The 21,029-nt window shown below is 30.1% G+C and overlaps 1 protein-coding gene across 1 annotated transcript in view; it reads left to right on the forward strand.

Annotated features, from left to right (window-relative positions):
* Positions 1-21,029, forward strand: part of LOC129218159 (pikachurin-like) — a 587,112-nt gene that overhangs the window by 269,054 nt on the left and 297,029 nt on the right. The gene's annotated exons all lie outside the window — the stretch shown is intronic.

Here is a 21,029-nt window from a genome sequence, read left to right on the forward strand (position 1 = left end):
CGGATCCATTAAGCGAAATTAATCGTTAACCGAAAGTTTCTTTCAATAAATCAGTTGTGACACGCGATGTGTGGCGCGTTGTACCTTCCTGTTGTCTATTCATGATGAAATGGCAAACCAAACTAAACACAAAACAAGTGACAACTATCAAAGTGGCCCATAGATCAAACAGTGTTTCCGACTTAAAGTTCTATACCTCTTAAAAAAAAACACCCATTACGAGTATATAGCAGCAGCCTTTCCGAAGCTAAGACGGTGATCAGATACTTTAGTGTGCACACTTTATATATATTGACGCGTCAGAGCAACCGTAAAACTTATAATATCAGAAACAAAAGTCAAATATCCTAGTGTTGAGGTGATGATATGTATACTAATTTAACATTTATTTGTAATATTTATTGGAAGTAGAAGATTCAACTGTGTTCATATCATCATTCCCTCTAAGAGCACTTTCGTTCCTAAGTCACATCTATAGTTTTAATCATGCGAAATAAACAAGTAATTCAACCGATTTTAATCAGTTGAATTACTTGTTCCACAGAAAACCACAGAACCCATTCAACAACCTGTACCGATAAAGCAGTGCTATCGGAGGGGAAAAGCATTGCATCCGAGAAACTGATGGCGGCATAAGAAAATTAAGTGGCTGAGTTAAATAAATATGGGTCTACACCGGAGTAGTCTCAAGATTCCATTTCGTTTGTGTTTAGCCTAGGCTCATCTCGTGGTTGCTGTGTTAGGAGCTCAAATATTGACCCACGTAGTGGAATCGGCGTGAGGGACAGAAATGTTTTGTACTTTGTTATCAAAAGCTCTAGGAAGGGTTATTTTATGCATTTCGATTTTGAAATTGTTTTATGCATTTCGATGGTTGGTAATTCGATTGCATAAGAATACTTCAGTTTTCTGGTTGACTATGATTCTTTCAAACTGTTGATAGTTTAACATCAACATGTTGATAGTTAATATGTGTAACATTTTTTTTCCGAAATGAAATAGAAATTTACCTACTATTTCGTGGATAAATTTGAAAATTCAAATCTCTAGAGAAATTGCGTGAAATGTCTTGCCATTGATCGGAATTTTGTAGTTTTTATTATGTTTAAGTAAATTACAATTTTCAACTATACGACTTATTGACGGCTAACTACCTATCCCTACGTCTTTCTACATTGTTATTCAATCAGTCAAGTCATAATCGGTAAGCACTCTCATCGCGAGACATTTGTTTAAAAACGCATCAACTGTTCGATACATGGAAATGCTATGTTCTCCGTATAGAAGAGTCATAAATCAATGAAATTAATGGCTGATCTGGAACAGATAACCAGTATTTGTGTGTGAGAAAATTCCAATTTTTGTTTGCATTTGAAATAAATCTCTTAAGGAGAGAGGGCGAGTTCCATTTTGTTTTAATTGTAGTGCATATTTTAATTTAATTATTTTTCCTTCCGGGTGCAGGATAATCTTTATTTTGTTCGAACTCTTGATATGCATTTTGAGTGATTTTTATTTTAAATTCTGGGGAAAGGATATTTTTATTTTATTTGAATTGCAATGCACACATAAATTAAATTATTTTTCTGTGAAGGAGGTGGAATTTCTTGAGTAGATGTTACGTGTATTTTGATTAAACTACATTTCTACGGGGGTAAATTTTTCGTTTTGTTAAAAACCTCTTTTAGATTCATTTTTAGCTGAATTAGTTTTATTTTAGTTGTGGTTTCTTGATGTTTTGGAGGAGCTTTTGTCTGTATTTTTTAATGATCAATTAGTTTTGAGTGTGACATGTGTAATTTGGCACGCTTCCTTAAAAATGATATGTCCAAGACTTTTCGCTGTCTTAATTTTAGTAATTTCATCAGAAGATGATTTCCTCTGCTTTTTGTATGCTTTCCTTAGGTTTTTAATGACTAAGGTATAAATATTTTTTCTCGCCTACGCACACAACCTGCATGGACAGAATACAGAAATTAATCATTTTAAGCTTAATAACGAACTTTTTACTGCGTGATCGTTTCTCAAAAATCTTATTTTAAATACAGCTTTTACTTATGTTACTTTACGTTATGTTATTTCTTTTTTTCCTTTTTGCCTTGTTAAAAATACTCTGAACTCCCAATAATTTCAGTTAGTGAGAAAATGTTAACATAATGCAAAATAATGAACCCTAAAAGTAGGTAGAAAAGGACAGTTCACCTGCAAGAGGCGGCTCTCCGGCTCATAGCCGCTTCCCCACCCCCTCCACCGCCTGCCAATCTTCCTCCCACCCCCTCTGACCTTGGGGTTGCGCCTCTGACCACCGCGTTTTCGCCCACCCATGTTTTCGCCCGCGTTTTTGAACTTTGCCGTGAAAGGTTACAGGGGTATTTTCGCGCGCTTTTTTCCCGCGCTTTTGGACTTGTCGTTTTTCCAGTCATAGAAGACTAGGAGGTTTTTTACTTTTTGAATGGCAACGTCAAAGTTTTTGGTTGTTATGACAACCAGAGTTTTTTAGTTTTCAGTTGGCAACACTTGTTGCTGTGTTTTTACTTTTCGATTTTTACTTTTAAGAACGTTCGTGCCGCCATCTATCGGGACTTTGAATATTTTTTTCCGGACTTTGATTATTTCTATGAATTTCATTATTTTTATTTTTAGAGTGTCGGGAATTGAACACCCAAACTTTGAGTTAGCAAAAACGTATGCTAACCACTATGCTATATTTCCCATTACTCTTTCAGTCTTAATGTGAATCTGTACCATGACAACGAATATTACAATTAAATTAATTTTAAAACCATCAATTAATTTACTCTTTAGTACTAATAATGGCACATCATTAACTAAATTTCAGCTCATAATTGAAACTATCATCATTATTATTATTATTTTTCATAATAACACAGGTTTTCACTTAAGTTAAGATTTATTTAAATACAACCCATTCGAGATTTTTGATTTATTTCAATGCTTTGTGGATTTGAAATATATTTTGAACTTTGATTTTCTTTTTCATGCATTTCAAACTTTATCATTTTTTTTTACAACATTGATTCTTTGCATGAATTTCAAAACTTGCAATCAATTTACTCTTAGCATTAATTAACACTTATCATTAACAAATTTTCACAGAATTTTTTAAAATCACCTTAAATATGTTTTTTCTTTTTTTTTTTTTACTTTTATACAACAAAATAGTTTTATGTTAAATTTATTATGTTAAATTATTTATTTGTTAAATTTTCTTAACTTTTTTTTTTCTTTGTCAAATTTACAAAATAATTTTTCTAACTTGTTAAAATTTCGAAGAAATAATTTTCTTAACTTTTTTTTTTACTCGTAATTTTTTTTTTATTACGAATAAAAATGGAATCAATTTTTTTTTTTTACTTTCATACAACAAAATATTTTTTCTTGTTAAATTTTCGAAGAAATAATTAACTTAAATATTCTTTCATACATTTTGAACTTTAAAGTTTTTTCCTGTCATTTAGCACTTTGATTATTATTTTTTTTTTTACTATTTTGGCGTTTTTCAATTATGTTCAGTCTTTAACTATTTTCTTACTGTTTCAAGCATTTCAGACTTAGATTATTTTTTCATGATTTCGATTTTTTTAGTATATTTTAGAGTTTGATCATTTTCTCGCTTGTTTTTACTTTATCGCTTTTTTTTTCCGAAATTTTTAAACTTAGAAATTTTTCACAATTAGTGACAGGAATCGAACCCTCAAATTTTTCGAAAAATTATCAGGTGTACAATTTTCATCCAACCAATTTAATTTAAAAACTTGCAATCAATTTACTCTTAGTAGTAACTAACACTTATCATTAACAAATTTTCACGATTTAAAAAAAAATCAACTTAATTAATTTTTTTCCATTAAGCAAATTTCGCACTCAAGTTACATTTCATCACTACATATGCTTTTCAAGAATTTCATTTAATTTATCACATATTATTTAATCAAATCTAACAATTATTTTTTGATTAGTATTTAACTTAGTCTTTTCATCGCATAGTATTTTACTTTATTATTATTTTTTTTTTTCATACAAGCACTTTTGTTAGAATAAAACAAAATTTTCACGAAGTAGATTCACTTTGAACTATTTCATTTTTCCAATAATATTTTATTTTACTTTACCATGCTTTACTATTTTACTTACTGCGTTTTACTATTTATCATTCATTACAGCTTTTCCAAAATATTACTTTACAACCAACTAATTTCATTAACAGAATTTTCATTACAATTTATAAATTTCAGTTTTATTTAATTATTTTTACCTACGGTAAAATAAAACACATAACATAAAAATGTTAAACATCAATGAAGAACCCAAGAAATGTTAAAATTATAAGTCGAGTATCAAAACTTCATGTCAGCACATTTTAAAAATAGACTCACCGAAAAATAACTTCTACTGAAATTAATTTCAAAACTTACAATCAATTTACTCTTAGCATTAATAAACACTTATCATTAATTATCATGGATTTTAAAAATCATCTTAAATAATTTTTTCATGTAAGCAAATTTCGCGCTCAAGGTACATTTTATCACTACATATGCTTTTCAAGAGTTTTATTGAATTTATCGCATTTTATTTAATCAACGCTAATAATTATTTTTTGATTAGTATTTAACTTAGTCATTTTATCGCATAGTATATTACTTTATTATTTTTTTCATACAAGCACTCTTGTTAGAATAAAACAAAATTTTCAACTTTCATGAATTAGAATCACTTTGACTATTTCATTTTCCCAATAATATTTTATTTGACTTTAACAACTAATTTCTTTAACAAAATCAATATCATTTATTTTAGTCTTTATCCTTTTCGAACGATACATTCAAATGGTCAGCTATACGTTAAATTAAGAAACTTAATCTAAAATTTGACAAATTAAGTTATAACTAAATACTGAGTAAAATTAAGTACAAAAGACTAACCTTTTTTGGTCTGAAATCCCTCAAGTACCAGCTATCGCGAAGTTATTTAAAAACAATGAATGAAATTGTAATAAGTGGATTGTTAATTATAACTCAATCTCACAAATTAACAGCATCACGCATGTTTTATTTGAAATCGCCGCATACGGCTGGCTGCCCAGCGTCGATTTGCAGAAATTATGCCGAGATATCATCACATCAGCGAGGCAGTTGAAAAAAAAAAACTACCGTAATCCCAAAGAACTTCAGATCGTCCACACACACCGATACAAATTGAGGAAATGACTTTATCAATATTGCTATCTACCTCTTTACCGATAACAGATAACAAACCCCACGTGCGAGTATGATTCACCCCTTAGCAAGCACGTCTTGCAAGTGACGTCACTGTTTCTGACCCATTAAAATTAGTTCACTTTTCTCAAATATCAAGCACATAGATCGACAATAGCCTGATGCCAGGTTTTCCAAACAAAATTTTAGATTTTAATTCGTAGTTTCGAATTAATTTCTTTTTCATTTCAAACTTATTAAAAAAAATTTCCAGCTTGTAAGAATATTTCTTTCAAAAACAGATTTTTGATTCAAAACAGTATTTTTTCAAACTTGTAATATTTTTTACTTAGAAAATGAAATCAAATATTTTTTTTCTTCTTCAATCATATTAAATGTTTTTAAGAAATAATTTCTCAAACTTGTAATATTTTTCCACTAATTAAAAAAAATCAATTTTTTTTGTTTTCAATCATATAAAAATAAATTTTTAATCTTACAACAATAAATTTTTCCGCAAAAATATTTTTTTCAAAACAAAAATAATAATAATAATAATAATATTTTTGTAACATATTTTTTTTTCTTTTCAATTTTTTTTTTCAAAAATTTTCAAACTTACAAAATAAATTTTTTTTAAACTGAATCTTCAAACGCAATGATTTAATTAAATTTAAAACTGAATAACACTTTACTCTTAGTATTAATAACTCTTTACACTCTAAGTATTAATTAACACACACGAATTACAAATAATAATAATAATAATGTTTATGATACTTACAAATCATCCACTCAAGCTTTCAAATATCCATCTAGCATGTTATTGTTCATTCGTGTGAGGGAACTTGTAGTTAAACTTTACTCATCAACCGAAATTATAAGCGAAAATATCACATTTTTAGCACTTAATATAATCATACAATTAACAAATTGGTTTTAACTTTGAATTTATGAAAAATAAAAACTATTACACACTTAGTAACATATCTATCGATATTATTTCAAGACGAATCACAAATAGGTGAGGGTCTTTTATTGATCATGTAACCAACTAACTTTAGAAAGAGCGTTCTTATCTCATATGAGAATTTGAAGGTATATATTAAAATTTTTCTTCAATATAAGTATATAGACACGTACGAGTTTGTGTGTGTAAATAAATTGTGTTTATCATTTTAAAAGAGACTTGTGTTTTTATTGAGTTGTTGAATATGGCTGATGGATTATACTTTGAAATCACTCTTACATATATTTTTTATGTGCACTTTCTTGTAAGTAATCTTTATACTATCGGTGTTGTCTTCATCTTATTGTATGGTTTTGTAATTAAGACTGAATGAAAATATAATTTTTGTGATATTTCAATAGATTAATACATGCGAAGGACTTCGACCTTTGCTAAGTGGAAAGTCATAATTAGAAGCATAATGCTTAAACATGTCAATGGTTTGAAAACAATACACAGTTATATTCACATACACAAACTCGTACGTGTCTATATACTTATATTGGAGAAAAATTTTAATATATACCTTCAAATTCTCATATGAGATAAGAACGCTCTTTCTAAACTTAGTTGGTTACATGATCAATAAAAGACCCTCACCTATTTGTGATTCGTCTTGAAATAATATCGATAGATATGTTACTAAGTGTGTAATAGTTTTTATTTTTCATAAATTCAAAGTTAAAACCAATTTGTTAATTGTATGATTATATTAAGTGCTAAAAATGTGATATTTTCGCTTATAATTTCGGTTAATGAGTAAAGTTTAATTACAAGTTCCCTCACACGAATGAACAATAACATGCTAGATGGATATTTGAAAGCTTGAGTGGATGATTTGTAAGTATCATAAACATTATTATTATTATTATTTGTAATGCGTGTGTGTTAATTAATACTTAGAGTGTAAAGAGTTATTAATACTAAGAGTAAAGTGTTATTGAGTTTTAAATTTAATTAAATCATTGCGTTTGAAGATTCAGTTAAAAAAAATTTATTTTGTAAGTTTGAAAATTTTTGAAAAAAAAATTTGAAAAGAAAAAAAAATAATATGTTACAAAAATATTATTATTATTATTATTATTTTTGTTTTGAAAAAAATATTTTTGCGGAAAAATTTATTGTTGTAAGATTAAAAATTTATTTTTATATGATTGAAAACAAAAAAAAATTGATTTTTTTTAATTAGTGGAAAAATATTACAAGTTTGAGAAATTATTTCTTAAAAACATTTAATATGATTGAAGAAGAAAAAAAATATTTGATTTCATTTTCTAAGTAGAAAAATATTACAAGTTTGAAAAAATACTGTTTTGAATCAAAAATCTGTTTTTGAAAGAAATATTCTTACAAGCCGGAAATTTTTTTTTATAAGTTTGAAATGAAAAAGAAATTAATTCGAAACTACGAATTAAAATCTAAAATTTTGTTTGGAAAACCTGGCATCAGGCTATTGTCGATCTATGTGCTTGATATTTGAGAAAAGTGAACTAATTTTAATGGGTCAGAAACAGTGACGTCACTTGCAAGACGTGCTTGCTAAGGGGTGAATCATACTCGTACGTGGGGTTTGTTATCTGTTATCGGTAAAGAGGTAGATAGCAATATTGATAAAGTCATTTCCTAAATTTGTATCGGTGTGTGTGGACGATCTGAAGTTCTTTGGGATTACGGTAGTTTTTTTTTTCAACTGCCGCGCTGATGTGATGATATCTCGGCATAATTTCTGCAAATCGACGCTGGGCAGCCAGCCGTATGCAGCGATTTCAAATAAAACATGCGTGATGCTGTTAATTTGTGAGATTGAGTTATAATTAACAATCCACTTATTTCAATTTCATTCATTGTTTTTAAATAACTTCGCGATAGCTGGTACTTGAGGGATTTCACCCCAAAAAGGTTAGTCTTTTGTACTTAATTTTACTCAGTATTTAGTTATAACTTAATTTGTCAAATTTTAGATTAAGTTTCTTAATTTAACGTATAGCTGACCATTTGAATGTATCGTTCGAAAAGGATAAAGACTAAAATAAATGATATTGATTTTGTTAAAGAAATTAGTTGTTAAAGTAAAATAAAATATTATTGGGAAAATGAAATTTTCCAATAATATTTACTACTAAGAGTACTACTAAGAGTAAATTGATTGCAAGTTTTACTACTTGCTTTACTACTAAGAGTAAATTGATTGCAAGCTTTTAAATTAAATTTTTGGATGAAAATTGTAGACCTGATAATGTTTCGAAAAATTTGAGGGTTCGATTCCTGTCACTAATTGAAAAATTTCTAAGTTTAAAAATGTCGGGGAAAAAAGCGATAAAGTAAAAACAAGCGAGAAAATGATCAAACTCTAAAATATACTAAAAAAATCGAAATCATGAAAAAATAATCTAAGTCTGAAATGCTTGAAACAGTAAGAAAATAGTTAAAGACTGAACAATATTGAAAAACGCCAAAATAGTTTTAAAAAAAATAATAATCAAAGTGCTAAATGACAGGAAAAAACGTTTAAGTTCAAAATGTATGAAAGAATATTTAAGTTAATTATTTCTTCGAAAATGTAACAAGTAAGAAAAAATATTTTGCTGTATGAAAGTAAAAAAAAAAAAATTGATTTCATTTTTATTCGTAATAAAAAAAAAATTACGAGTAAAAAAAAAAGTTAAGAAAATTATTTCTTCGAAATTTTAACAAGTTAGAAAAATTATTTTGTAAATTTGACAAAGAAAAAAAATAGTTAAGAAAATTTAACAAATAAATAATTTAACATAATAAATTTAACATAAAAATATTTTGTTGCATAAAAGTAAAAAAAAAAGAAAAAAACATATTTAAGGTGATTTTAAAAAATTCTGTGAAAATTTGTTAATGATAAGTGTTAATTAATGCTAAGAGTAAATTGATTGCAAGTTTTGAAATTCATACAAAGAATCAATGTTGTAAAAAAAAATGATAAAGTTTGAAATGCATGAAAAAGAAAATCAAAATTTAAAATATATTTCAAGTCCACAAAGCATTGAAATAAATCAAAAATCTCGAATGGGTTGTATTTAAATAAATCTTAACTTAAGTGAAAAACTGTGTTGTTATGAAAAATAATAATAATAATGATGATAGTTTCAATTATGAGCTGAAATTTAGTTAATGATGTGCCATTATTAGTACTAAAGATTAAATTAATTGATGGTTTTAAAATTAATTTAATTGTAATATTCGTTGTCATGGTACAGATTCACATTAAGACTGAAAGAGTAATGGGAAATATAGCATAGTGGTTAGCATACGTTTTTGCTAACTCAAAGTTTGGGTGTTCGATTCCCGACACTCTAAAAATAAAAATAATGAAATTCATAGAAATAATCAAAGTCCGGAAAGAAATATTCAAAGTCCCGATAGATGGCGGCACGAACGTTCTTAAAAGTAAAAATCGAAAAGTAAAAACATAGCAACAAGTGTTGCCAACTGAAACTAAAAAACTCTGGTTGTCATAACAAACAAAAACTTTGACGTTGCCATTCAAAAAGTAAAAAACCTCCATGTCTTCTATGACTAGAAAAACGACAAGTCCAAAAGCGCGGGAAAAAAAGCGCGCGAAAATACTCCTGTAACCTTTCACGGCAAAGTCCAAAAACGCGGGCGAAAACATGGGTGGGCGAAAACGCGGTGGTCAGAGGCGCAACCCCAAGGTCAGAGGCGGTGGGGAGGGGACGGGAGGAAGATTGGCGGGCGGTGGAGGGGGTGGGGAGGCGGCTATGAGCTGGAGAGCCGCCTCTTGCAGGTGAACTGTCCTTTTCTACCTACTCCTAAAAACTAACTCTACTGCTTTCTTCTTCCTAATTTAATCAATGTTCAATATGCATAAACTATATTTAAGTTCATTTTGACAGAAACTAAAATTCTTCCAGTGATAATGACGCAGTTTACAGCTTAGTCATTTCTAAAAATCTTTTTTTGTTTGTTTGTTTTTTTTTTTTTCTATCAAACTTGGTTTAATGACGTATACAGTGGGATTAAATGCTCAGTGGGTTTATGTATGTATTGTGAAGTTTTGTTTTTAAGAATTAAATGCATGTTTATTTATTAACATAACGCAGCTTAACTCGACCTAAATTGAAATTTTAAAAACCATGCATGTGGAGTACACACTGCAGAGAACACTATTTACTTGGTAATGATTTCTTTTAGTTCTTTGAAGGATTTTCTACTTCTGAGACAAGAAACAATACGTTCTTTTGCGAAGAAAAATATTCAAAATTCTGATTGAAAATGTTGTTCGTTAATTCAGAGAAATCAAAAGTTTTTGACGGATTTTGCTCTGAAAGAAAAACAAGAAAAATAATTCGTTTCTTACTTACTGTTCTTGAGAACCTTAAAGAAAAAGATAGTTCCATTGTAATGCCTCACGGCAAAATATAGCATTGTTGTAATCAAGCCTTTTGTATTCTCATTAAGTTGTAAAAAACGAAGATGAAGATTTTTCTCACGAAAATATTAAGCAATGTTTAAGATTTCTCTTCTATTGCTAACAAAAATTGTGGAAGTTTTTTAGCTCAAACATCTCAAGGGTATTCTGTGATCTTATTAAAGTTTTTTTTTCTAAATTAATTGGTGAACTTTTTGAGTTACTGAACGTAAGGTACTATTTTCCTTGTCATATTTTTTCTTTTGCTGTTTTTAAGTCGTGAATTCTAGAGGACTCCCACCTCTAAAAACTCTACACTCAAAATGCATTTGGTAGAAACAATAATCAAGTTATACAAGCTGATGACAAAAAGATATTTTAACCAATCTTGTGTCTTTTTGAATTAAATTTGGGGATTTTCCCAAAAGTAAATTTGTCTTACTCATCCCAAGACATATACAGAAACTAACTTTAAAAAACTTCCCCAATTTCATAAATTACACTTATATTACTACTCATTCTGTTTCCCCCGCTTACAGTGAAATTTTACTCGGTAAAATCATTTCTCGTGAATTAGTTTTAGAACACGTTTAACCTATTTTCAACAGCTGAACATTTGAGTATTTTAAATATTCTGAGTTAAGCACGTTTTATCTTGTTCCTTTCGTTCAAAAATAGTTGATGTACTGACAACACTTTCCTTTTTTTACTTTGCGAGTGCAACAGAATGAATGTCATACGTGGTATCCCTTCGTTGTTGATTCAGTGCTTCAATCAGTTACGAAAACTTTCGAAGTTATTCGATGAGTTATGACACCCCAAAAGCGAAAGGGTCATCCTGTTTACTCTGTTTCATAAAAGATTTCATATTCACAACTTCATGCATAGATTACGGCCTAACAGAAACTGCTGCATGAACATTTCCTGTCCACAATGATATTTTTTTGTCCAGATCCAGAGTAGCCTCAGACTTTGAGATCTTCTCCTTGTCAGTATCATGATTTTAAGAAACTCAAAAGCAAGTTCTCGTATAACAAGAATTCCTTTAACTTCAAAGCGCATTAAAATTTCAGATAGCTTCTTTTCAGCAGGAACTTTATACTTATTGCATGAAATATACCACACATAACTTCATACAGATTATTTTAAAATTTGGGGTAACTTTGGCCTTTGCGGGTAACATTGGCCAAAAAAACAGAAAGAGATTGTCGACACTGTGTTAGTCACAGAAGACTGTATTAGTCATCACGTGTTAGGTTCAAGAGGCTAATAAGTGGTAGCACTGACTTAACAATCATTACTGGTAGTTAGGCCTGGATTTACGCACAAGCTAAGCAAGCTATAACTTAGGGCCCCCGTTTTGCTAGGAGCCCCCAACTCTGGGAATTTACTATGATTCGTTCCCAAAAAAAAGTACTTGAGAAAAATAGATTTCATTTTCTAATGCTTGAAAACCTTGAAAATTTGGAAAAGTGTGGCTACAAACCACAAATGGAAGTGGGTAAGGAGAAGGAATGCGAATGTATGTCAAATTCAGCTCTTTACTTTATCCTGCACCAAAAATGTAAAAACCATGGTTCTTACGTTTCTGAAACATATTACAAATTTTTGTGACTCATATGTTTCATATCTTGCTACTTATATAATTTTGAATGCAGTATTTTAGAAATTATTTTGGTGTTGCTTGCTTTTATCTTACTTCTTCTGTATATTGTCAGTCTGTTTAGCACGGAAAAAATACACTACCTCTATTCCTTTTCGTTTTCTGTCCCATTTGCAACTGAAGAGAAGTTGTTGTCATGAGAAATCTACATTTTTTTTTCTTTTAAATTTGAAATAGATGTTTCTTACAAAGTTAGAACAGGAGTGTAAAAATTTACAATCAAGTACCAAAATATCAAAGACTGGAAAGTACAAATGCAGTGAGTTAAATTAATTTAATTGTTCTCGAGTCCTTGAAAATAATTAGATAAGTCTTTGAAAATCCGAAGCAAAGTTGGGCTCCAATTTTATTTTTTATCAAGTGTATAAATTATGAATAGTTCGAATGGGCAGAATGTAACTCTCTTGTAACCTATTTTTCAAATCTGTACACAATTTCTTTTAAAGTAATTTTTACAATTGATCATTTTATATTTTATTCATTGTTGTAAAAACTAATTCTGCCGAAATCCAATGTGAATGCATTGTCTTTTGTCTTCCTGCGCTCTTTCTCTCAGTCAACTGCTGTCAATGATTTGTCAAATCAAAAACAATTTTTTCTGTGCATTAATTTGCGAAAGAGTATATAACTTTAAAAAAGTTTCGTTTGCCTAGTACTGTCGTGATATTTTTGTAGTTCCAACTACATCTTATAAGGCTTCAAAATGCAGAATTTTAAATCTATTTTTCAAACTTTCCTCCGGGGGAGAAACCCCCAGACCCCCTACAATTGGGGATATTTTATACTCCACTTAAAGGGTAGTCCTGGGTCACCACTCTCTTGATACCATTCCCCCTCTTAAAGCCAATCCAAAATGGATATCAGGAAAACAAATCAAAAAACTGAAAGTATTGCTGTATGTATCAGAGGAAAAAGACAAACACCTCTTACACCACCGAGAGAAAAGTGGTTCAAACTACAAAAGCGGGCCCCTACCTGAAATAGCTTAGGGCCTTTTTAAGTTTTCTGTTTGTTGGGTCAATGTTACTTCCGGGACCTCGGTGACCGAGTGGTATTGCTCAGCAACTGCTTGTAAGCAGAGAGGAGCGGGTTCGATTCCCGCCTACTGCCCTGGGTGTTCTTCTGATTTCTTTGTATTGTAACAAATCTGATTTGTGCTATCTGTCTTATGTGTCTGAGCAAAAGTCGGACTTCCACCTAAAATGGGACTCGGTTAAACGGAAGCTGCTCATATTAGCTTCAAAAATGAATTAACGCCTTCGTTATTCATCACCTTGGGTGCTCCAATGGGCATCAAAAACAACAAGAACATGTTACTTCCAAAGGTTAAAGTTACCCCAGTAAACGGTACATACAAAATAAATAAGTTTCAGCACATAAAATTACAGATGATGTTGTTTAGCAAAACTTTTACAATAATTGGAGTGATAATTTCTAAGCCAATTTCAAATTAAATGAGAAGTAAAGCCGTATTATTGAATCTCAGTAAGATATACAACAGTAGATAGTTCCATAAAACCTACCTTTCTTTTCTTGATTGACAAAATGCCAACCCAATAATCGCAGATTTCGGATTGAGGAATATTGTCTCCAAAATTAATTTTACTTTGTATAATATCGGTAGGAAAGCATTGCAAACATACAATTATAAACGCATCGGTATCACTTTTTTTTTCGAATTAGTTGCTGTGAAAATAAGACTAGAAAGTGCTATTGCGTTCAATTTTTTATTATTTTGTCGAATATCAAAAACTGTCGTTTTTTGAAACTGGAGCTCTCAATAATTAGGAGCTGAAGAAAAAAATTGTGAAACGTTAAAATTCTACCACTTTTAAAACTGCACTATTCCTATGCTTTATTCTTAACTGAAATGTTGGATAAAACTGTCGTTTTGTTTTAAAGAGAAGGCAGGGTTTGTGAAAATTAAATCATTCACTAGCAAGGACCTTGCGTAAAAATGACGAGAGGTTGTTGTAAACTCTCCCAGCCATTGGCATGAGACTGAAAGAAAAATGATGACGAGGGTGGATTTAAAGACTGCTCTGCCTTTTTCATGTCAACTTTAAAGCTCATTTTTTGTCAGTATTAAATAAACTTTAAAGCTTTAAATATATATTCCGAAAATTTTCGATGGAGAGGAGGAATTTTGAAGGGTTTCATTTTATCAAAATAATTTATTTCTAAAACATCTATGAATTCATATTACAAAGAGGAATTTCAGTGTAAAATATTGGAAATAGTTACCAGAATTAAATCAAAGCCTGCATTCCGACTTTTCTTATTTTGTTTCGTTAAAAATATGTTTGCACCGAAAGCACGTAGTTGTCTGGTGTTAAATTAAGTAATTGCTAAAATAATTTAAAAGGAAATTCTTTACGCGACAAATTTTCGATATAGAATGTTTGAGTCAGAAAAATGTAGTTCCTGAAAATATAAATTTATTACTTATAAGTTAAAATACAATTTTTTTCTTGACTTAGACATTGATCTTTGTTTTCATTTTTTAAATAAGATATCGTTGAAGATTCTTTTTTCTTCATTCAATTAACTAAACAAGAATTGATTAAAATGAAGAATAACGTAAGTGGTGCACAAATTGTAAAGAAAATGTTGCCAGTTAACTATTTCAAGGTCACTGAGGACTTCTTTCGTTATGGATAAAGCATTTTGCACTAACAAAGAGGCTCCGTTGTTGTTGTCGTCGTCGTTTTTCCAGCTAGGCCGGCAATTTGGGATGCGCTGCTTGACTCTTCCAACTGTACCGTTATTTGGTGTGAAGTCCGACTTCCACAGGACACATTCCGTAAGGACCCGTTCATAATCTAGGCAACCATTCACAACACATTTACATGAAGAAAGGACAAGGACTGGGAAGAGAAAGTACATTCGTGCCCGAGCCAGGATTTGAAGCCTCCGCATCACTGTCAGACTTCTCTGACCACTAGACAAGGCGGTTGGCAAGCAATTGCATTGTAGTCTGAATACTATTGCTATTTTTAGCATTTTCTTCAATTTATACTTTTACTCACGTTGCATTTCACTTTAATCATATTTTAGCACAAAGCATTTTGATCATTAGAGGATACTCTAGTTATAACATTTGAATTTTTTTCTTTCCTGTATTCACATGAGAACTTTCACTTGACCATTTGATGGAATTTTAAATTGCAATACAAAATTTGAAGATAAATAATGTCATTAGTGAAGATTCTGTTGGAGAAAAACCATTGTAGAAGAAATGCCATTCAATTAATGCTGAAAAGCTTGTTATCAGTTTTAAAGCCCCTACCTTTATTAATAATTATTTATAACTTAACAGGTGTTCCAGTTCAAACATTTCCCAACTTGGAAGATTTTCAATTTTTTTGTTATACCTGGTGTGCTCTTTATAGGAATAAGTTTGAATAAAGAGAACATTAAATATAAATTTGCATATTTTTTTTATATTTTTTTGCAAAAAAAGACGTTTTGGGGACGTGGCTGAACTAAGAAAAAAAAAGGTTCATCCTGAAACTGAGCATGGAAATACATTTACCGTTTCCTCGCCTCATATAACTTGTGGGGGGGAAAGCCCGCATGATTGAATATTTCCATCCCGTGGTTTCGTATATTGCTATACATTATTTCCTTTCACGTCTAAGAAAAATAATCTCGAAAAAAAAAAAAAACAGTATCAGATTTCCAGCCAATAGAGCCCTTCCCAAACGTTTGACGGATCCTGTTTCAGGGGATATTACCTCCTGTCATAAAGGTCAAGTTTTGAAGCTAGTAGCTATGAATATTTATTCGCATTAAAAAGTTATACGCTGAGTTAGTCAAGGTTTTAGGAGTCATCGTTAGTATTTTTTGAAATGTATAGCTTGTAATTTCTTAATTGATTTTAGTCTTATTAGTTAGTCATATTTTATTGGAACATAAGTAGTATTTGTTCGTTTGATTCAAGATGTGTTTTGGTTTTAGATACCGTGAAGTTGAAGCTTTTTGGATTACAAGTATAAACTTATATTCCATGATCTTCTTACTTTTCGAACCTTCACGACTTTGATAAAATAAAAACTGTTGTTCTAAATTTCAAATAAATTATTTTTTTTTCTTTTTCTTTACATGGATAATTAATTACAATAGAATGCAAAATGCCCTTGCTTTTAGTGTATAAAAAGAATCCTCTACTCCTGACCAAAATTCAAATAGTGATTTACTAATGTTTTTCAGACTGATTGAAACCTTATATTCATTTATTTTTTTTTTCGGAGCAAAGTTCATTGAAGAAACGTAACTAATGATAATGTACCTATTAGTAACGATCGAATGAAGTAACTGCATCAAACTTTTTAATAATTCTGTAATTTTCTGTTTTATATTGTAAAACTGCGTCAAACAAGTTGTCTATAATCTACTGCTTTCTTATCTATTCAAAAAAAAAATTTAAATGCATCTTGTGTGAGCATTTCTGTTTTAAGTAACACTTTGCACGTGAAGTTGTAAATGAAACATTTTGCTCTAAAAGTTTGACATTTTATATCTAATACCACGTAAACTATAATTTGAACAATTTTCACTCAAAATTAGTTTTGATAACGTTGTGCTTTTGTCTTTTAAATAATCTTTTTCTTAAGTTCAAAGTTTTAAAATTTTTAAAGTTTGTTCTTCTTTATTTTGCCTTTAAAACCTCAAAAAATCATAGCCAACAAATAATATGTGATTGATAAAGAACATAGAGCAAATATAAAAATTACTTTGTATACAAAACAAATAAAAACAACTGAGAAAAGTTATTATAAAAGCATGACGTAATACTCAGAAAGTAATTTTATTGTTAAAATTATGTAATGCTTGAAAAAATGCTTACTATACGAGAACTTTTTAAATCTCTGGATGGTAGACTTTTATTACTTTTCTGCCCAAACTAACTTTACAGTTTCATTAGTCGTTTTCTCTGTAAGCTAAGTTGTTTTTACTGCTTGTTTTCATTCTGCGTCATGCATTTCTGGTTGCTGGAACCTATGTATAGTTAGCGTTGTCCACGTTGCAAAAATCAAGGAATAATATTTTATCATATAGAGTTATGTATATGAACACATGACAACTGGAAGCAAAAAGACGTAAGTGCCAAAACTAAAAATTTGTAGATAACTAGAGCAAATGGTAGAAGAAATTCGCATCCATTTGGGGGCAAGAGATGGTAATCGAAGCCCTGGTATGGTGCTGCTATACATAGGCTTTCCAGATCTCTCAAATGTTCAACCGGGACACCGGAACGCCCCCCCCCCCTCCCAGCAGCGTCACTAATATTCAAAAGGGTATACACATTTGGCTCCTTTTTAGTGTTTTATAGGGCAGTACTCAGTTATAGGCTCAATGCTACGAAAAAAAGGTTACTTATTATGAATCTAAAACAGGGATAGTAAAAAATGACATAAGCAGATAAAATTTGAACACTTCACTCTTTAGATGTAAATATTTACAATTTATTTTAGTTAGAAAAACACTTTGATTAAGGAATAAAAAATTGAACCATATTTAGATATACTTTTCATTTTATAGGACTTTTTTAGACAATCTTTTATGGTTTTGCCTATGTTGTAAAAACCCTCTTAAGTTAATCCGGTAATTATTTTACAAATCAATGTTACAAATGGTAAAGTAATTACCCAAAATAATCCTTCAAAGGTAATTATTTTAAAACCTTTTTGGTCATTTGTAGTTAAAGTTATCTTTTTCCGGGACGTGAAGCCAGGACACCGTGATTTTGTCTCAAAACCGGGACTGTCCCGGTCAAATAGAGACGTCTGGCAAGCCTAGCTATACAGCATGATTTAGAAAAACCTTTCAATGGATTAGATCAGAATAAATTTAGTTTGTATAATTCAATAAAATAATATATTTATTGCACATACTTTTCTCTTCAAAGACCTCTATTTTTTTTACAATCTTACACACATGATGTTCATTCCTCTTTTTCTGTTTCGTTTCTTATTTCGTCTTAAAATACATTACTGCAAACTGCTTATTGCTGACAGTTAAGAAACTTATTGCAAGTCAGCATGCTTAACATTCTGATCGTAAAAGTGAGACAAAAACTAAACTGCAGTTTTGTATTTCTTTTCAAAACTCTCACTTATCTTTATAGACTTACCATTTTCAAGTCATTTTTGTTTCGCATGAACAACTTTATCTTGAGTATTCTTGGTCATAAAATTAAAGATCGGAAATTTTTCAAAAAACATGTATGCTTGAAGTGCTTTGAGAGGAGAAAACTTCTTTTTATTTACGAAGACATAAAAGCCCTTTCATGTTTTCAAATATTGTGGAAACATTAATGTTTGTTAAAATTCGTTCGCATACTTGTGACAAGTTTATTTTCTTTTTTTTTCGGATAATGCGTCCTTTAGAAAAGGGTGATATTGCTCGCTTGCGTTTCAAAAGATAGGTTGATTGTGGTAAGCCCAGTACTAATTTCCATGCCTTTAGGAAACATTTTTTCTAAGAGGTTTTTGGTAACTTCATCTTATTTTACAAATTTTGAAAAAAAAAACTCAAGATTTTTCGTTTCGATAACAACTAACAGTATAAATTAAAACAGCTTCAATTTCAGCCTATAAATGTAGTTCCTACAAAAACAAAAAAAAAGTCATGATAGCATGTAAAACTTCACACAACGTTACGCGAATAAACTTTGAGTGTAAATAATTTATTTTTGAAAGTCCCCTTAACACGACAGATGATTACTAATTCAAGACTTCAACAGAAGAAAGTAGTTTACACTAAAAACTTTTTAGCATGTGTAGTCATGACTGTAGCATGTCTATAGTCATAAACAAAACTTAAATTAAATTTTTTTAATAATTTTTTTTCTTCGATTTAAGTTAGCTGAATCTTCTATTAACAGTAGCATTAGCTTTGAGTTAAATTATTTGAGCTCCATCATATCAAAGCTTAAAAAAAACTATGAAGTGTAAATTTACTTATAGCAAATTTATAAATTCATCCATGCACTGAGTGGATTCGCTCCCTTCTCGCTTCGCTCGCTAACCCCAGGCTCAATGCTACCTTCAGCGAATGACAACTAATGATTATAATGCTTTTACTCCTGAATGTTCTCATGACTTCCTCAAAAATGGATATCCGGTTCCTTAAGGTTTAGAGGTGAAAGACACGGCGGAATAGCTTCCCCTAGATGTCCTGTATCCAATGATACCACTATTGATCTGGTAGACATTGCCAGTCCGGAGGAGATTGGGTTACAGACACACGGACAGACCGACGCGCACAGGTTTTAATAGTTTAGAAGACGTGTTATATTATAGCTTTTAAGGTTCTACATACATAAATTTTAAAAAAATCAAATATGGAGGCTAAATATACTTTAAAAATTTAAATGATAACAGTTGAAGATTTCACGCACTCAGATTAGTTCAAATAAATAACACCGATAATTCCTTAATGATAAAACACAGTATTGGTTCATATATTCCAGGCTATCAGTTCCGTAAATTATTCATACATTGCTTTTAAAATTGCATACTCTTTTAATGAGTTTGTTGAATTAATGTGTCAGTTTTTGTTTTCGGACATCTGTTTAGAAGAATTTCATAAATATTTTCAGCTGTATCGATGAAGCTCTTTGAAATATCATGAACGAACACAATTTAAGATTATAATGTGTATCATGATTTATTTTTGCATATGGGCCATTCCACGAAGCATACGCCATTTTGTCCCACATGTGACAGTTCATCTATTTCATTTAATTAGTAAAACGTAATAACCTTAAAAATGAACGAAAACCAAGTTTTTCTTAAGAAATCACAAAAGTCATATGTGATTTCGTAAGCAACAAAATTTTGTTCATTACCCTTTTAAATTATTTTTTTTATTGAAATTGAAGAGCTGTCACGTGCTGGAGAAAAAATCTGTTTTCCTTGGAATGGCCCATATATAGATTGCTTGTTGTCTAATAAAGGAGAAAAAAAAAACAAATCTGATCGACTAACAGCACTTGATTCAGACTTAAGTGAATCAGTTTATAATATTTTTCATGTCACACTTGAAAGAATAATGTTATTAATACTTACTGTATCCGTCGATGTGACAAATTAGATGCATAAAAATGTCTTATTACATTTCAGAAAGTAATTAATTGTGCTAATCAAATGTAACATTACTTAAAATATTTGAGTTTAAGTTTGGTTAATAAACCGTAAATATTTTTAAAAACGAATGCTGGTTATGGCACTTTTTCTTTTAAGAAACGCACTTTAATCAATGAACTTCTCTAAACAACCACTACGGGTTATTTAAAGACTTTAACAAACATAGTGAGAAATACCTGAAATAAAATCACACTAAATACATAACAGTACTGTAAGTTTTGTAAGTTTAATGAGGTTTTCTTTTTTTTTCTTTTTTTTTTTTTTTTTTTTGCTTAAAAATGAAGCACTTATGCTGTAGCGCAACTATGAAATACTCTTATTTCCTGTCTGTCACCAACTTGATGGATTTACTCTGTCAAACCTGTCACCATCTATTCCATCACTCAGTTTGTAAAATCCTATGAATAAAAACTCAAATACGGAATCTTGATTCACAGTTTCTATAGTAAACAAAATACGAATGTGATGAATTCGAAAAGCAGAAACGTGTCTTTGAAAATTCATAACAAATGAGTGTCTTTTATTAAGTTGACACTTGTAGTCGCATTCTTTACCAATTTGCTCACGTGTTAGAGATATACAT

The sequence above is a fragment of the Uloborus diversus genome, chromosome 3 (assembly GCF_026930045.1).
Source record: "Uloborus diversus isolate 005 chromosome 3, Udiv.v.3.1, whole genome shotgun sequence".
Taxonomy (NCBI): domain Eukaryota; kingdom Metazoa; phylum Arthropoda; class Arachnida; order Araneae; family Uloboridae; genus Uloborus; species Uloborus diversus.